Source organism: Strigops habroptila, chromosome 7 (genome assembly GCF_004027225.2).
Source record: "Strigops habroptila isolate Jane chromosome 7, bStrHab1.2.pri, whole genome shotgun sequence".
Taxonomy (NCBI): Eukaryota; Metazoa; Chordata; class Aves; order Psittaciformes; family Psittacidae; genus Strigops; species Strigops habroptila.
This window is the reverse complement of record NC_044283.2, coordinates 43,034,969-43,049,235: the sequence shown is the minus strand read 5'-3', so window position 1 is coordinate 43,049,235 and position 14,267 is coordinate 43,034,969. Positions and strand designations below refer to the sequence as shown.

At 37.3% G+C, this 14,267-nt stretch overlaps 1 long non-coding RNA gene across 2 annotated transcripts in view; it reads left to right on the top strand.

The window, feature by feature from the left end:
* LOC115610837 overlaps positions 1-14,267 on the top strand; it is a 57,579-nt gene that overhangs the window by 21,804 nt on the left and 21,508 nt on the right. For both annotated transcript variants that reach the window (XR_003992354.1, XR_003992355.1), the window contains exons 2-4: positions 9,581-9,738; positions 10,684-10,821; positions 13,089-13,189. This is a non-coding gene — a long non-coding RNA (uncharacterized LOC115610837). The remainder of the gene's footprint in view (positions 1-9,580; positions 9,739-10,683; positions 10,822-13,088; positions 13,190-14,267) is intronic.

The window sequence follows — 14,267 nt, the reverse complement described above, 5'->3', positions numbered from 1 at the left end:
ATACTAAGGAATTTATAAAGTTTTGTTCCACACATGAAGAATTGGGGATAGTTTAAGTAGTTTAAGAAAAACAGTTCTTGTGAACAGGTCAAGAAAAATGGCTTCTGAAGCAATGTGGGCACAGAGGTATTTGCACTTAGAAAAAACACATCTCTCTCCACCTTGCATTCATTCTGGGCAGCTGTTCTCTCTTCGTTGTTAGAACTATGTATTTTTAGATAAATCTATGCTGTGCCCATTGAATGCATCTTCATCAGACATTAGCTATATTACATAAGAGTTCACAATGGAGTTCTGTTTAGGAGATATGAGATGAATTGCTTCCCATCTAGCCTATTAAAAAGCTGTTCAAGTCATCATTTAATCTTTTCCTTGGCATCATCAAATACTAAAACAGCACAAAGGGGGTATGTGTTGTTACCTGCTGGCAATTTTATCGATCTAAAACTACAAAGTAGAACACCTGCCCCTATTGAACACTGGTATCAGAGCACCTAGGAGTTTGCAGTTGAAAGTGCAGATAAAGCAGATATAACTTTGTATAATCTGTTGCCTTTAATAACCTGTATATGGAGATATGGAAGGTGCCACCATGTCATGAAAATGCTGCCGAACCAATCTGTCATTGTTACAGAGTTTATCAATCCAGAAACACATGTAATACTGAACTCTGCTTTCTTGCAGAACTCCTTTGGAAGAACCAGACCAACCAGGTACAGACAGGATGTTTTTTTTTTTTTTTTTTCCTTAAATAATGGGTGTCTGAGTGAAGATGAGTCTTTGGTATTCCAGAAGCCAATTTTGGGATGGTCCTTCTGGTCACTAATCCTGAATGATAGTCTGGTATCCTTTTACAAGAGTAGGAAGGAGGGAAAGAGTTGACCATGCTTGGGGCAAAAATAGACTCAGAGTAGGCCAAATGCTTATAAATGTAACAGTCCCTCTTGGAGACCTGTTTTCTGTAGTTCACTCCCTCATAACCATCAGATTCATATTTTAAGTGTGGGATCCTAAGAAGAACCAGAATGTGACTCACCGGAAAACCAGGAAGGTGCCCAGCAGGTCCTCAGCAAACCTTCTCTAAAAGTTCTTTCATTATAGCCCCTAAACCACTACATGTTTTTACCTCTGGCAGTGTTAATTTTCAGGATTTCTTCCTGCTCTTTCCAAAATGTCAGGCTCAGGCTGATAAACTGTGAGATGAGCTCTTGCAGATATCTCCACAGAGGAGCTGGATAACATCTGGCAGGCAATAGTTACTCTATTTTAGTACTGCCAGGCTGCAGGGAGAGTCCCTGGGGAAGCCTTGCAAAATGGTGTACTGTCAAGCAGTGCGAGCCTGCCTGTGACTGTCACATCTTGGTGACAGTGGATAGCAGGACTGACCTTCCCAGAGGAAGGCAATTCTCTCCTCTGGTGAGAGTGTGTAGAAAACACCTGTAGCTCACACACCTCTCTCTAAGGAATCCCTCACAGAAAGACAATTTTACACTGCATGCCCAAACCTCCCTAAAAAATGGGGTTTGCATAGGCTGATCGACCTTCGTAGTCAAGCTGGAAGGTGGGGGATGACAGTAAATACGTAGTGATGTAATGGGTGTAGACTGCAGGCTTCAGCCTTATTCATCCCAAAGACACAGGTGGACTGTCCTGGGACAATCCAAATCACCTTCCCATGTGTTTTTCCACGTACTTACAGCCAAGACTACACAGCCCTGTGGGAACATTAGACGTGTGAAGTGTGCACAGGGGGAACAACTAGGCCAAATTCTTCTGCATGGAGAACAGTAACAACAACCATGAGGCTGCAGAAAGAGATGGCATGTGTGTACAGCTGTGGCAAGCAAAGTTCCATCAGTTGTTCCTCATCAGACTTGTGCTCCTGGCCCTTCATCAGCTTTGTTACCCTTTTCTGGACCCACTCCAGCATCTCAGTGTCTCTCTTGTAGTGAGGGGCCCTGAACTGAACACAGGATTCGAGGTGTGGCATCACCAGTGCTGAGCACAGGGGGACAATCATTTCCCTAGTCCTGGCCGCTCTATTTCTGATACAGGCCAGGATGCTGTTGGCCTTCTTGGCTTCCTGGACACAAGCTGGCTCATATTCAGCTGCTATTGACCAACATCCCCAGGTCCTTTTCCACCAGGCAGCTTTCCAGCTGCTCTTCCCCAAACTTGTAGTGTTGCATCGAGTTGTTGTGGCCTAAGCTCAGGACCCAGCACTTTGCTTTGTTGAACCTCATACTGCTGGCCTCGGCCCATCAACCCAGCCTGTCCAGATCCCTTTGAGAACCTGCCTTCCCTTCAGCAGATCAATGCTCGTGCACAGCTTGGTGTCATCTGCAAACTTACTGAGGTTGCACTCAATCCCCTCTTCCCAGTCACTGATAAAGATATTAAACAGAACTGGCCAAAGTACTGAGCCTGGGGGAACACCAATTGTGACCACCCGCCAGCTGGATTTAACTCTATTCATCACATCATAATTTTGTTGTAGGATATTTTTACTTTGGAAATGCTTAATAACTTGCCTCATCTGTGAAAATTTTGTGTTAACACTCCTACAAAGTTAAGAGTTAACAGCAGACCCAGGCCGTCTCTTATCATGGACTATGTACTCCAAGAGTATATATGAAAAGAGAAGTGATGATGGAAAGAAAATCAGATTATTTATTTGTTATGCTTTTGCCATCTTGCTTTCTGAAGACAAGTTATATTTATTCTGCTCTGACCTAAAGCAATTTCTTTGCTAATCAACACTGAGAAAAGACCATAAGGCAACCATGAGCACAGGATTCATGTGGTAGCACAGATGCCATTCCCAACAGGCTTTCAGTGAGTGAAAATTGTGCTCATCTTTTACATTCCAGAGCGATATTCTCTAACTCTGCCATTCACATATTTGCTCTTGCAGTGTCTTACATAGCAAAACAGTGACTATGATGTTTAAGAAATGTAATCACAAATTCTCTACATCAGCAAAGTTCCTCCTTTTTACAGGAGCTTATGCATTTTCTATTCAATACTGAAACTGGAATAACTGTTTCTAAATAAGCAATTTATCACTGAGAAAAAATACAATCATATTTCTTTGCAGTATTTTTATGTATTCTTAATTAAAGTTCAGATCTTAAATCTGATGAAAAAAATAATACTAAAGTCCGTGCTCAGTAATGAAGGTAAAATGACACATAAAACCTGCTTTTTTGAATTCTCACAGGTTGGGGTTTGGTTTTTTTGGTTTTTTTTTTAGGTACAGTATAGAATAGTTCATTTCTCAAGTCAAGATTTTTCCTTTTATGGCTTGATTATAACCTACCAAGACTTCTGGGGTAGAATTCTAACATAAGTAGGTTTGTCCTTAATATATTCAAACCTCATAATTTTTGCTTAAATGATATTGGAGCATGAATGTTAACTACTAGAATAGTAGGCTTTGGATTTTTGTAATTGCTGTGGAAGCACAGCGGAATAAGGAAGATGAGATTCTTTTACGGTTCTGACTGCACTGTTCAGAAGGGACATTGTGCAAATCATCTGATTTAATAGAGACTGATTCTGAAGTAAGTAAAAACAGAAGAAAAAGTCTCCCAGAGAGTCTTTTCAGCATGTAGTTTAAAGGCAGGTAGTTTGCTTGCTATGATACTGCTTTTCCACTAGCAATATTGCCTCCTTCCTGTCTCTTACTGCAAAATAACACAGCATTTGAGAAGAAAGTCAAAGGCATGTGGTCATAGCAAGAAGCATAGCTTTATGATTTCTATCACTGAGGAAGGAACTATCTTCGGATCAACCTAGAGAACTGGGCCAGCCGGTGCACAATAGGCCGTTCTCCAGATAGGACTTCTGTTCTGCTGCCTATTTTTATATTCACATTGCTTGTTATATATTTGGAGAAACTTACATGTAATTGCAGTTAGTGTTGTGCTCTCTTGTGTGGTTTATGTAAGCAGGGGCCCTCTGTGAACTGTGAATAGGAAGAGCTCCTCAATAGTGTAAGCTAGAAAAGGACTGAACTCTGGTACACCCTCTCTGTTTTGATATGCTTTTGCCCTTTTGGGTCGATGATCTTTTTGACTTGCACTTTTTCATAGCTGATAATCTGTACATGTTGCAGTCAGTCTTTTTGTCAGATTTCCCTTCCTCCTCTTTTTCAACAGCTTGACCTTCTTGTATGGATTTCAGTTCTAGACACTTTTACAACAGCTGAGTTCAAACAGTGCTGCTCTGCATCCCCATTGCTCTCCTGAGGCAGATGTTCTAGTGTGTAATCACTCTGCAGCTTCAGTTTCTTTCCTGGTATGTTGTGTAGGGTACCCCATCTGAGGAGCTTGATGGCTTAGAGACTTGCCTGTTCCTAGGAAAAGAAGTGTAAAGCTTGATCAAGAAGAATAATTTCTGAGCTATTTATATTTGAGTTTAAATTATACAGTCCAAGGACGGGTTAAGATACAGAGCACTTGCTTTCCTGGCTGCATCTCAGTCCAAATCTTCATTCACTGGTAATTATTGACTAGAAGACACTGCCCTGATTATGTTGATACCATGATATAAAGACTTTCCCTTTTCCCTTGTACTCTAACCTAAATAGTATAAATAATTTGCTAACATAGCTCATGTAAGTACACAGAACAGTTTGAGTCATTATTTCTGATAGGATAAAACTCAGGAAAAAAGAAAACTCTACAGAATATGACATGACCGTTTTTTACACTATGTCATATTAATGACATAATGAAAATAAAATTATATGGGTAATAAAACATTAAAAGTTGAGAATTCAAAACCCCCAAAATAACCCTAAACATATACGAAGGAGAATTCTGTGAGAAAAGGTTGAAGAGATCATGAAGGGGAGGTCATGTGTCAATAAATGAGTAAGCAAAGAGACTTATATGCAAAAAGGGCAAAGGGAGCATCTAGGAAGTCAGCAAGAGATTGTCATATGGCATTTGTTGTGCAAGAGTTTTTAATTTGGGATGTGTGAAATTTGAAATTGTTAAAAATAAAACCAAGAGGCACATCTGAAATGCTACTCTACCACTCTGTCTTGGGTATAACTTCAAACTTTTTAATCTTAAAATTCCCTGGGCTAAGTTGTGGTCTATTATGCCTTTGTACCTCCAGGAAAAGCACTTGAATTCTATGAAATTACCCTGCTTACTAATCAGAGAAAAAGCCTTCTGGCTTGAGATCAACATGATAAAGGAGAAACAAGATAACGGACAGTTCAGGGTACAGGAGAGCACTGAGAGTGAAATCCTAAACCCTAGTTTTAAATTATCAAAGAGGACCTATGGATACTGTTCTGGTGGTCATTAAAAGAGAAAGAGGAACTTACTAGAGAATGTAATTCTATTTTCAGAATACAAAAATCTTTGACCTTGCTGCATTATTCACTTTTTGAAATTGAGGAACTCAAAAGTCTTACATTATGTATAGGCCATTCTTTTAATTTTTTATCAGTACTTTTCTCCCAATGTTATTTTAAAGTCAACACAGCTAACAAAACCATTTGTTACTAATGATCATAGCTACTGAATATTTGTGCCACACCTGAATGCTGTTAGAGATGCCTTTTGAATTGTTGTTGTTTACTGTGTTTTCATTCAGTTTTGCTAAAGGTCTTTTTCCATGGGGGGCGGGGGAAAGAAGTTAATAAGTATGAATTTTCAACTATGGCAGAAAAGAGAAGCAAATACAAGGTATGTTATAAAAGCATTGTGCCTGATAAGCACATGGTCATGATGTCAGAATCGGTTACTGTGATGTCATAGTGTAAGCAGTATCAGAAGTGTTTTTACAAAACACTGCGCAGGGTTCATCTCTTACAGGAATATAATCCAGAAAAACTTTTTTAGAAATGTGTACAATTAAGATTCTGAATTAAGGCCAAGATTCCCATCCTTCATGCATCTGGTGTTAGCGAATGAATATTATGTTTTCAATACCTTTGTTTAATATTGGAAAGAAAAATGTATTTTTTTATAAGCTTATGAAAAAGTATTGTTCGTTACTGGTACAGCAAAAGATACTGTCACTGTCCACAGTCCCATTACTCATAACTGGAATACTATTAAAAAAGAACAACAACAACAAAAACCCCACACAAAAAACCCCAAAATGACATATTGTATTTTTATTATTTTACTGTCTGAGAAATGAATTCTGCAATGGATTCAAATTTCGTATACTTAATAAAGTAACCATCATAGAGACTGAAAATTTAAAAACATTTGGCATTTCATCCTTTCTTTAAAGGCTGACATGAACTTTGGATTGCTAAGATTTGCATATAAGCCAAAGCTATTCTTTTGAGGTATGAATTTCATTGCAGCTTTACACAGCTGTGAAATTTCCTTGACATTCTTAAGTCTTTCCCGTCTTTCAGAGCAGTCACATGAAAGTGGATAGAAACTATGACCACTGGAAGAAAGCAGCAAATGACAGTGAAATAGTGAGCAAGACTTGTATTAGAGTACAAACAATGACTTGTCATTCAAGATGCAATTTATTCTCTACTGCCAGTAAGTTTAGTAAAAGTAGAGACCTACGAGCAGTACACCAAATTTGGGCTATTAACAACCTACTCCCACCACTATGTCAAGAAAGTAATTACATTTAAATTAGTTTTCAAATGTATTGAATTATTGTAAATTATCCTAACAAACAAAAGATGGCTCTTTCCTAGTTAGGTTAGCACATATCCAATGCTTAGGTTGAACTAAATAATTTTACTGATGTTCCTCAGAAATGCCAAACTGAATCCTCAGTTGTCCAATTCAAAGGAGATAATCTTTCTTCAAATAGATAATATTCTCATTAGATAAAATTCCTCTTATTCACAGCATCATATGAAATATTAAGTACATACTCTAAAAAGTAAACTAGTGAGAACTAAATATGTAATTTGTTTCACAGTAAGTGGCAAATTTGACTCATTTTGCTTCCTTACATCTTTTGAACTGAGAAAGTCAAGTATTTGGTTGATTTCTTTATGGGCTTAGTCTTGAAGATACTGAAATAACTATAATGCCGTTAACTGCAGTGATTGCATGATTTTACTGAAGTCTATGTGAACGCTACTTCAAATTTTCAAGGGTAGAATTCTGGAAAACTTAGAAAAAGTGGCATAGATTGACAATATTTAATAATTTTATGGAGAATAATACAGTGTGAACATGATATTTAATGGAGCCTCTGTACAGCTATGCAAAACAACTACTACTAATGAGCCACCAAAATAGTTTTAGGTATTTTTATAGTGATTAAAACCAGATGGTCAATAACGTTTTCCATAGTATAGCAAATTTAGTAGATACTTATTGAGTAATCAAACACTGATTTACTTAGTTATAAAATGATTTTGTGATTGGATAAGGATGACAGACAAAAACAAGTTAGAGGAAAATACTGATCTCGGTAACATAATGTTATCCAGTTGAAGACAATAGCTAGTCTGAATTGGCATCAGGATAGAAGATAGCATTCAATCCACAATTCCTAACTCTTGTTTTTGAAAAGTTATAAAGAGAATTAATGTCTTTGTCCAGAAGCTTGACAAATATTCTCCACCATAATTTACATTCATAATCAGCTTTTTCTGCATACAGTTACTCCTGCTTCCTCTCTCCTGTTGAAGATGAAACTTTGCAGATTTGCATAGGTATAGCTGTGCTGCTCAACCAGATCAATACACCTGACACGCACCTCCTATTCAAGTTGGTGCATGTCAGCCCTGACTGAACAGTTTTGGAGCTTTTGACATCATTGGTGCTCTCAAGTACTACAATGAGACGGGTTGTATGTGTTCCACATCCATGAAGAAGCAAGAAATTAAGGGCTATGCCTGCAGCAATGATCAGTTCTGAAGAAATTTATTTTTAGAGTCTTGCCTTTGTGACAGATTCTACATTCTCAGATTGGCATAAAGTTGTTCAGTGCCGGGATAGAAGTTCCTGTATAAGTAAGGAATTCAAATTCTTAAACTATCCCTAAGATATGCCTGAATAAAGCATGTATATTTAAAGCCTCTTTTTTTATATGATCTGTAAATGCCTCCTTTTACACACAGTTAGACAATCTATTTCTTTTTTTGTTCCTGGAGACCAATTCCTAGATTTTTTCAATTGCACAAAATTCTGATTATATTGTAAAAATGCTGCTCTGTGCCTAGCAGCTCAGTGGTTAATGTACTCATACAAAATCTGAGAGACAGTGCAAGAGAACATAGAAGGACTCCTGTTTATACTTGAGACAAATTACTCCCACATCTACCATCTATTTCTTATTCTTTAACTGTTGAAAAAATGGTTTGTTAAGGTAAGGCAAAGATTGTCAGGATTTCCTACATGTGGTATCCCACTTTTAATTCAAGGCTCAACAGCTAAAGGAGAAAAAGACACTACATACAAGAGGAGGTATACATCTTCAAATACTAGATAGGCACATGGATATGGGGAGGGACCTTGTGTTCCATGTGAAATGATATGACTTCTTTAGGAGAGGTTAAAAGACCCTGTGAACAATATACACACCAGAACTCATAATTTCTTGATCTTGGCAGAATTCAGTGAAAATTTAGTCAGATTTTCATTAAATATAGCTCTGTACAAAACACTTCTCCGGAAATAACAGATCTGAAACACACAAGGCAATTCATTAAGGAATTGGAGAATTAGAGTGTTGTGATTTTCATTGTACATTTCTTAAGCAGAATATTGAACTAGATATATATGTCTGTCTTTTTACAGTCTTGCTCCTAAATCTCTTCACTTTCTAGGATATAGCCTTACAGAGGCCATCCAAGAAGCCAGTTTGTGGAGATGAATTGGTAGCTGTAGCTTGCTTAGCTGTTAGTAAGCAAATCTGAAACCTATACTTTCAAAGTAGGTGGCACATCTGTAAGGAAACAAAGGCATACTGTGGCTCTGTAACACGGGAGTAATTTTCTTCACTTCTTCCTCCAGGAATGTCCTGGGCAAAGGGTGAAAAGGAGATGTGAAATTGCTTGGTCTCCAATATAAGTTCATATCAGTATCTGCAAATAAAATTGAACCCAAATGGTAATGTAAGGATTGCTTTTGGGTTTGGTTTTGTTTTTGTTCTCAGACTCTTGCTTCTTTTAGTATTTAAAACTGGTTTTGAATGAATGTGGTGTCTCAGTTGAGTCTAACACAACACATCCACCCTTATATGCTCTGGATAACTTTACAGTCTTAGTAAAACTTGAGTAACTAGTGGCTTTCAATCCATCAAAAGGATGGAGTGGTGCTAATGGCAATCTTGGTGAGTAATTACATCCAAGGGGTTAAAATCTATTTTAGTGATGCTTTCTGTTTAATGGAATTGATCTTGACCCTTCTCTTGCAGATATCCCCACACAGAATTGTATATAACATCAACACTGCTGTTCTTGACATATGCTCTGCTTAATTCTCCAACAGAACATGCACCTCAGCTGATACACTCGATGCAGTACCTGTAAAGATAAGCAGTTCTAATACAATAAGCTGTGGTAAGACAAACATAAATCACTTCTCTGTGTGTATGCATAAACATTTGCCTTCTTTTCTCCCAGTAAAATCTCTGAATCAGAACCCAAACCCACGTAAGTCTGTATTCCTCTGTGGAAGACACACCTGATTTACAACTTGTCCTTATTGGATAACTCCTCGTTTTGTCTCTCACATGGTTTCTCCGTGGAATACAAAAGGCATCTAAATACTGCAGAAAAAGGTAACTTCCAAGTTATGCTCAGCAGTTGTGCTTTAGGCAAGTTCTTATTGAATATTTTTTTCATTTCCTTGAGTCTGCAATAGGTGTATGCAAAAAATGGTGATTTTCTTTTGGACACAGCTGTTGACAAAATATATTTTTTCTTAAAGAGAAAACTCAGAGGGACATCTCACAGGCCTTACCTTTTACAACACTGACATTTTTTGCTTTCAAACCACGATTCTGATTCATGCTACATTTAATTAAGTACAGCTAAACAGCTTTTGCTAAATGTATCATATTTCAGGGGAAAAGATGAAACAGTAAAGCAGTGTCTTATGAAACTAGCAGAGCAGGATAAGGCTTATCTGTACATTGGCTGCTAATAGAACTAATAGAATCAGAAATATGCGTAGTAACATTTTTTCTAGTTCACTGTTGTATCTCTTATTTTCTTTTAAACTGATAGAAGTAAACAAACAAAAAAAGAAGTTGTTGCACGCATGCTGGGAAAGAGATTAGATTTATTTGGATCCTCCATCCTATTCTTAATCTAGTTTCTCAGTACAAAAAATGCTTTCTGTGACTCATGTGCTGGGGTTTAAAGTAAAAGTTATAAAATACATATTCATATGTCAATTTTTTTTTTTTTTTATTCTAGAAATAATGTGGGAAGGGGAATGACAAATGGCGGAACTTAAGAATTATTTTATAGTTCTTTTCCATGACAAATGTTTCCCTAAAATGTAGAAACCAAGGCAGCCTATTTTCTCATAGGTTTGTCTCAAGACAGTTTGACTTTGGAGTCTAGGAAGGTTTAAGGTCATCTTGCAGCCTTCGTCTAAGGAAGGGTATTTATAGAGTATCTTTCTCTTCTACCTGGCTGTTTATTTTCATGAAGCTTGCATAAATGCAATTATTTTTGAGACTGTTTCACATCTGTCACATTCTTCTGAAATCATTCAGTTCATATGGAAGTGATTGAAGATATATTCAGACACTGACAATGGGACAGAGAAAGTTACTGAATCTCATTACATGGGAAACAAGCTGAAGTAGAACAATGGAAAATCCATGATAAAAGATCTACATTGGACCTCAGAGGTAAGGAAGCCTCCCCAGACCTGCAAGATGAATTTAGTGTATCAGATGTTCTCATTGGTGTTGGGCACATTAGTTTGTATTTTAAATGCACTTTATAGTTTGCCAATGGATTTCAGTGTTGACATTTTATTTCCTTCCTTGAGAATTGTTACCACTCCTATTAATGCTCTTGCTTTTCTAAGAATGAGTATTGATGTTACTATCATTACCTGGTATCTAGAGGTCATCCTTTACAGACTCAAAGTTGATGAAATCAATTTCCACTTTCTGCTTGATAAGAGAAGCAAGAATATCAAGAGACATAAAGAAACACAATCTGACCTGCATCATGTTAGTTTTCTGAGGTGTCTCAGAAACACTCTTCTGTAATCACTTTCAAAAGACCTTGCATTTGTCGCAAGATTTGCACCAAACTCTTCTCTTGAAAACCTCAATCCCTGAACCACTCAAAAAATATTTGTATTGTTTTATTTTGTTGTTATGTGCAAAATGGTAACTTTTCAGTGGCAGTGTTTGATAGCTTTTCCTGTAGTCTACAAAAAATTTTAAGACATAAATGGTAATGTGCCACTATCATGAATCTGTATTATAGTGAGCTTTCAGTTCGCGAATCTGTGCATTGTTAAACGCTTTAGTATAACTAAGATATAAATGGTTTTAGAGCCACACTGACTTCAAGTGAAGGGATGACAACAATTCTTGCAGTTATGAGTTACTCTTCTGTATGGGAGTTTCTGGCTAGTGAGCTGGAAAAAAATATTACAAGCCATGAAATAAATAATAAGCCTGAGAACTACTCATCCATCACTATATTTTGGAATTATTATTTTCTAAGTAGGAGTCTTTAATGCTTCAGAACTCACCCCAAAGTTCCTTGAGATACCCAATTATTCAGTGTAATACGTTACTCAGACACAACTAAATTCAAATGTGGAAGTTTGTTTTGAGTCTGTGGAATAAGTAATTATCCTGTTCCTTAATTTTCTGATTTCTACTTCATTTACTTAGTAGCTTCTACAGTCACACTGAAAAAATAACAACAATGGATATCTAAATAGTCATTGTGATTATACATAATTCAAACGCCACAATTAGAAAAACAGTTCTCAGTAGCAGATAACATTGAAGCACCAAACTAAAACTAAGCCTAGAGCCTTTTCATCATTAAATTCTAAAAGGAAAGAAAACAAAATAAATAGGATTGTCTGAATTATTGTAAGAACAAAATCTGAAAGATTTTTTATTTTTTCTCTTAGAAATCACTACATAGTTCTAGTAAAAAGGATTGCGATAGTAATGTACGCCTTCTGTATTGGAAGTGTTTCAATGCAAGAGTTGCTGCCCAATGCTTTCTGTAGTCACCTTTTCTTGTCTGCTGGCCAATGGAACGTCTAAAGGGAGGGTGGTAACTGGAATTCAGGCAAGAAACAATTATCGTTCACAATTCAATAAATAGGAACTTTGCCATGGCAGGTTTAAGTATCTTAAGTAAGGCTTTGTATTGACCTGACAGGACTTGGGCCTTAGCTGATTTTAGCTTCTTTTAACAATTTTCTAGCAGTTAACTCTTGCTTATCTGTTTTAACTCAAGCTCTGTAAATACCATATATCATAAAAGTCTAACATAGCTGTGAAGTAGATTGTCAGGTTTAGCACACCTGCTAGCTAGGCAAACAACAGCCTTTTATACCATCTGAGACAGCGTGAGGTTATTGTGTAGCTTTCAAACTTCATCTGAAAACCAGTAGAAAAAAAGTAGACTGTGATGAGAAAACATTTAAAAATAGGTGGAAGTGGATCCAAGAGTGAGGAGGAAAAGAGCTTCATGACCAGCATTGTGCTGCTCCTAGTAGATAATTATGAACATTGGCAACTCACACCTCACAAGACATTGCTGCCTGGGGAAGAGCAGGAGCCACCGACCTTCTTACTTAGGAGGACACTGGAAAGGTGAGCATAACATGAGAGAAAAAAGAGTGGATATTAGTCAGTTTTCTTTCATGGCAGTTTTATGGACTTTTAAAATCATTATTAATGGACTATTGATCTTATTATAACTGAATTAATGATAGCTGTTGTACTTTGATTAGATAATTTGAATTTTAACTGAGCTAACACTTGATTTTTGGTTCCACTTACAAAGCCTGTTCTACTTTTGCCAACAAGACTTAAATCATATCACTTTTGGTAAAGCCTTTGTGGAGAGTGTTATTCTGGACCATACAGAAACATATTTATCTCACTGTTCCATTTTTACCTCTTCCAAGGTTTTGACTACTGGCTAAAGCTGTGGGTGGACTGGAATGAGCAGAAGATTCTGGCATAGGAGATCCCAAAACCAGAGAGACTGGTGCTGCAGGGATATGAGGTACAGTTCTTGCTGTCAGAGGAGCCTCCTGATATGGGCAGTGGCATTCAGAGTCTTGTAAGGTGCAGAAGCAGTTGCTTAAGATATACAGGATGCTTGTGAAAATGAGGTTTTGGAGAGGTTTGTACTCTGTATCCAGGAATTAAAGAGAGCACAACAGGCTTTGGAGTTATAGAGGAAGGCTGAGGAAGAAATTTGCAATGATTTTCCACTTGGTTTGTGAAGGTGCAGAGGTGAACACAAATAGGGCAAGCTGACTTAAATACCTTATCTCCCATTTTTCTGTGTTGTTTTAATGAAATCTACTGATTTGTCCATCATGGCCATCAGATTTACTGTATTGTATTCCTCTATATCTTCCCTGAAATCCTTTCTGGGGGAAAAAAAAAAAAAACCCAAAAAAACCAAACAAAAAACCATATCACATTTACTTTGCATTCCAGAAGAACCAAAAAGTTGATAAAGCTTGTGCTCCACTTATTTTATCTTTAAATTTGTGTAAGGAGTCTTGGATTGAACACCACCTAGCTTTGTTTCTTGCTACTCCTTTTATGTGTGTCACAGTCACCTTTGAATTTTTTGCATCTGTCAAAGGCAAGTCCTACATTCAGAGGGTTTTGTTTTAGGAACCCCTGATCTTTCAAGCATGCTAAGTTCAATTTGTCAAACACTTCCTCCCCTTCTCCCCCCCTGCATTTTGTCTTGAATGTCTTTCATCTTCAGTGATGTAACCACTAATTGGTGGTAGGGAAGCAACATGTCTAACTGTATCACTTATCTTTTTAGAGCACATACACTTCAATTCATAGAACCATAGAATGGTTTGGGTTGGCAAAGACCTTAAAGATGACCCAGTTCCAACTCCCCTGCCAGGGGCAGGGACACCTTCCACACCTTCTAATAGACCAGGTTGCTCAAAACCCCATCCAACATGGTCTTGAACACTTCCAGAGCTGGATTATCCACAGCTTCTCTGGACAACCTGAATAATTTCTTCCTTACATCTAATCTAAATCTACCCTCTTTCAGCTTAAAGCCATTTCCCCCTTGTCCTATCTCTACATGCCCTTGGAAGAAG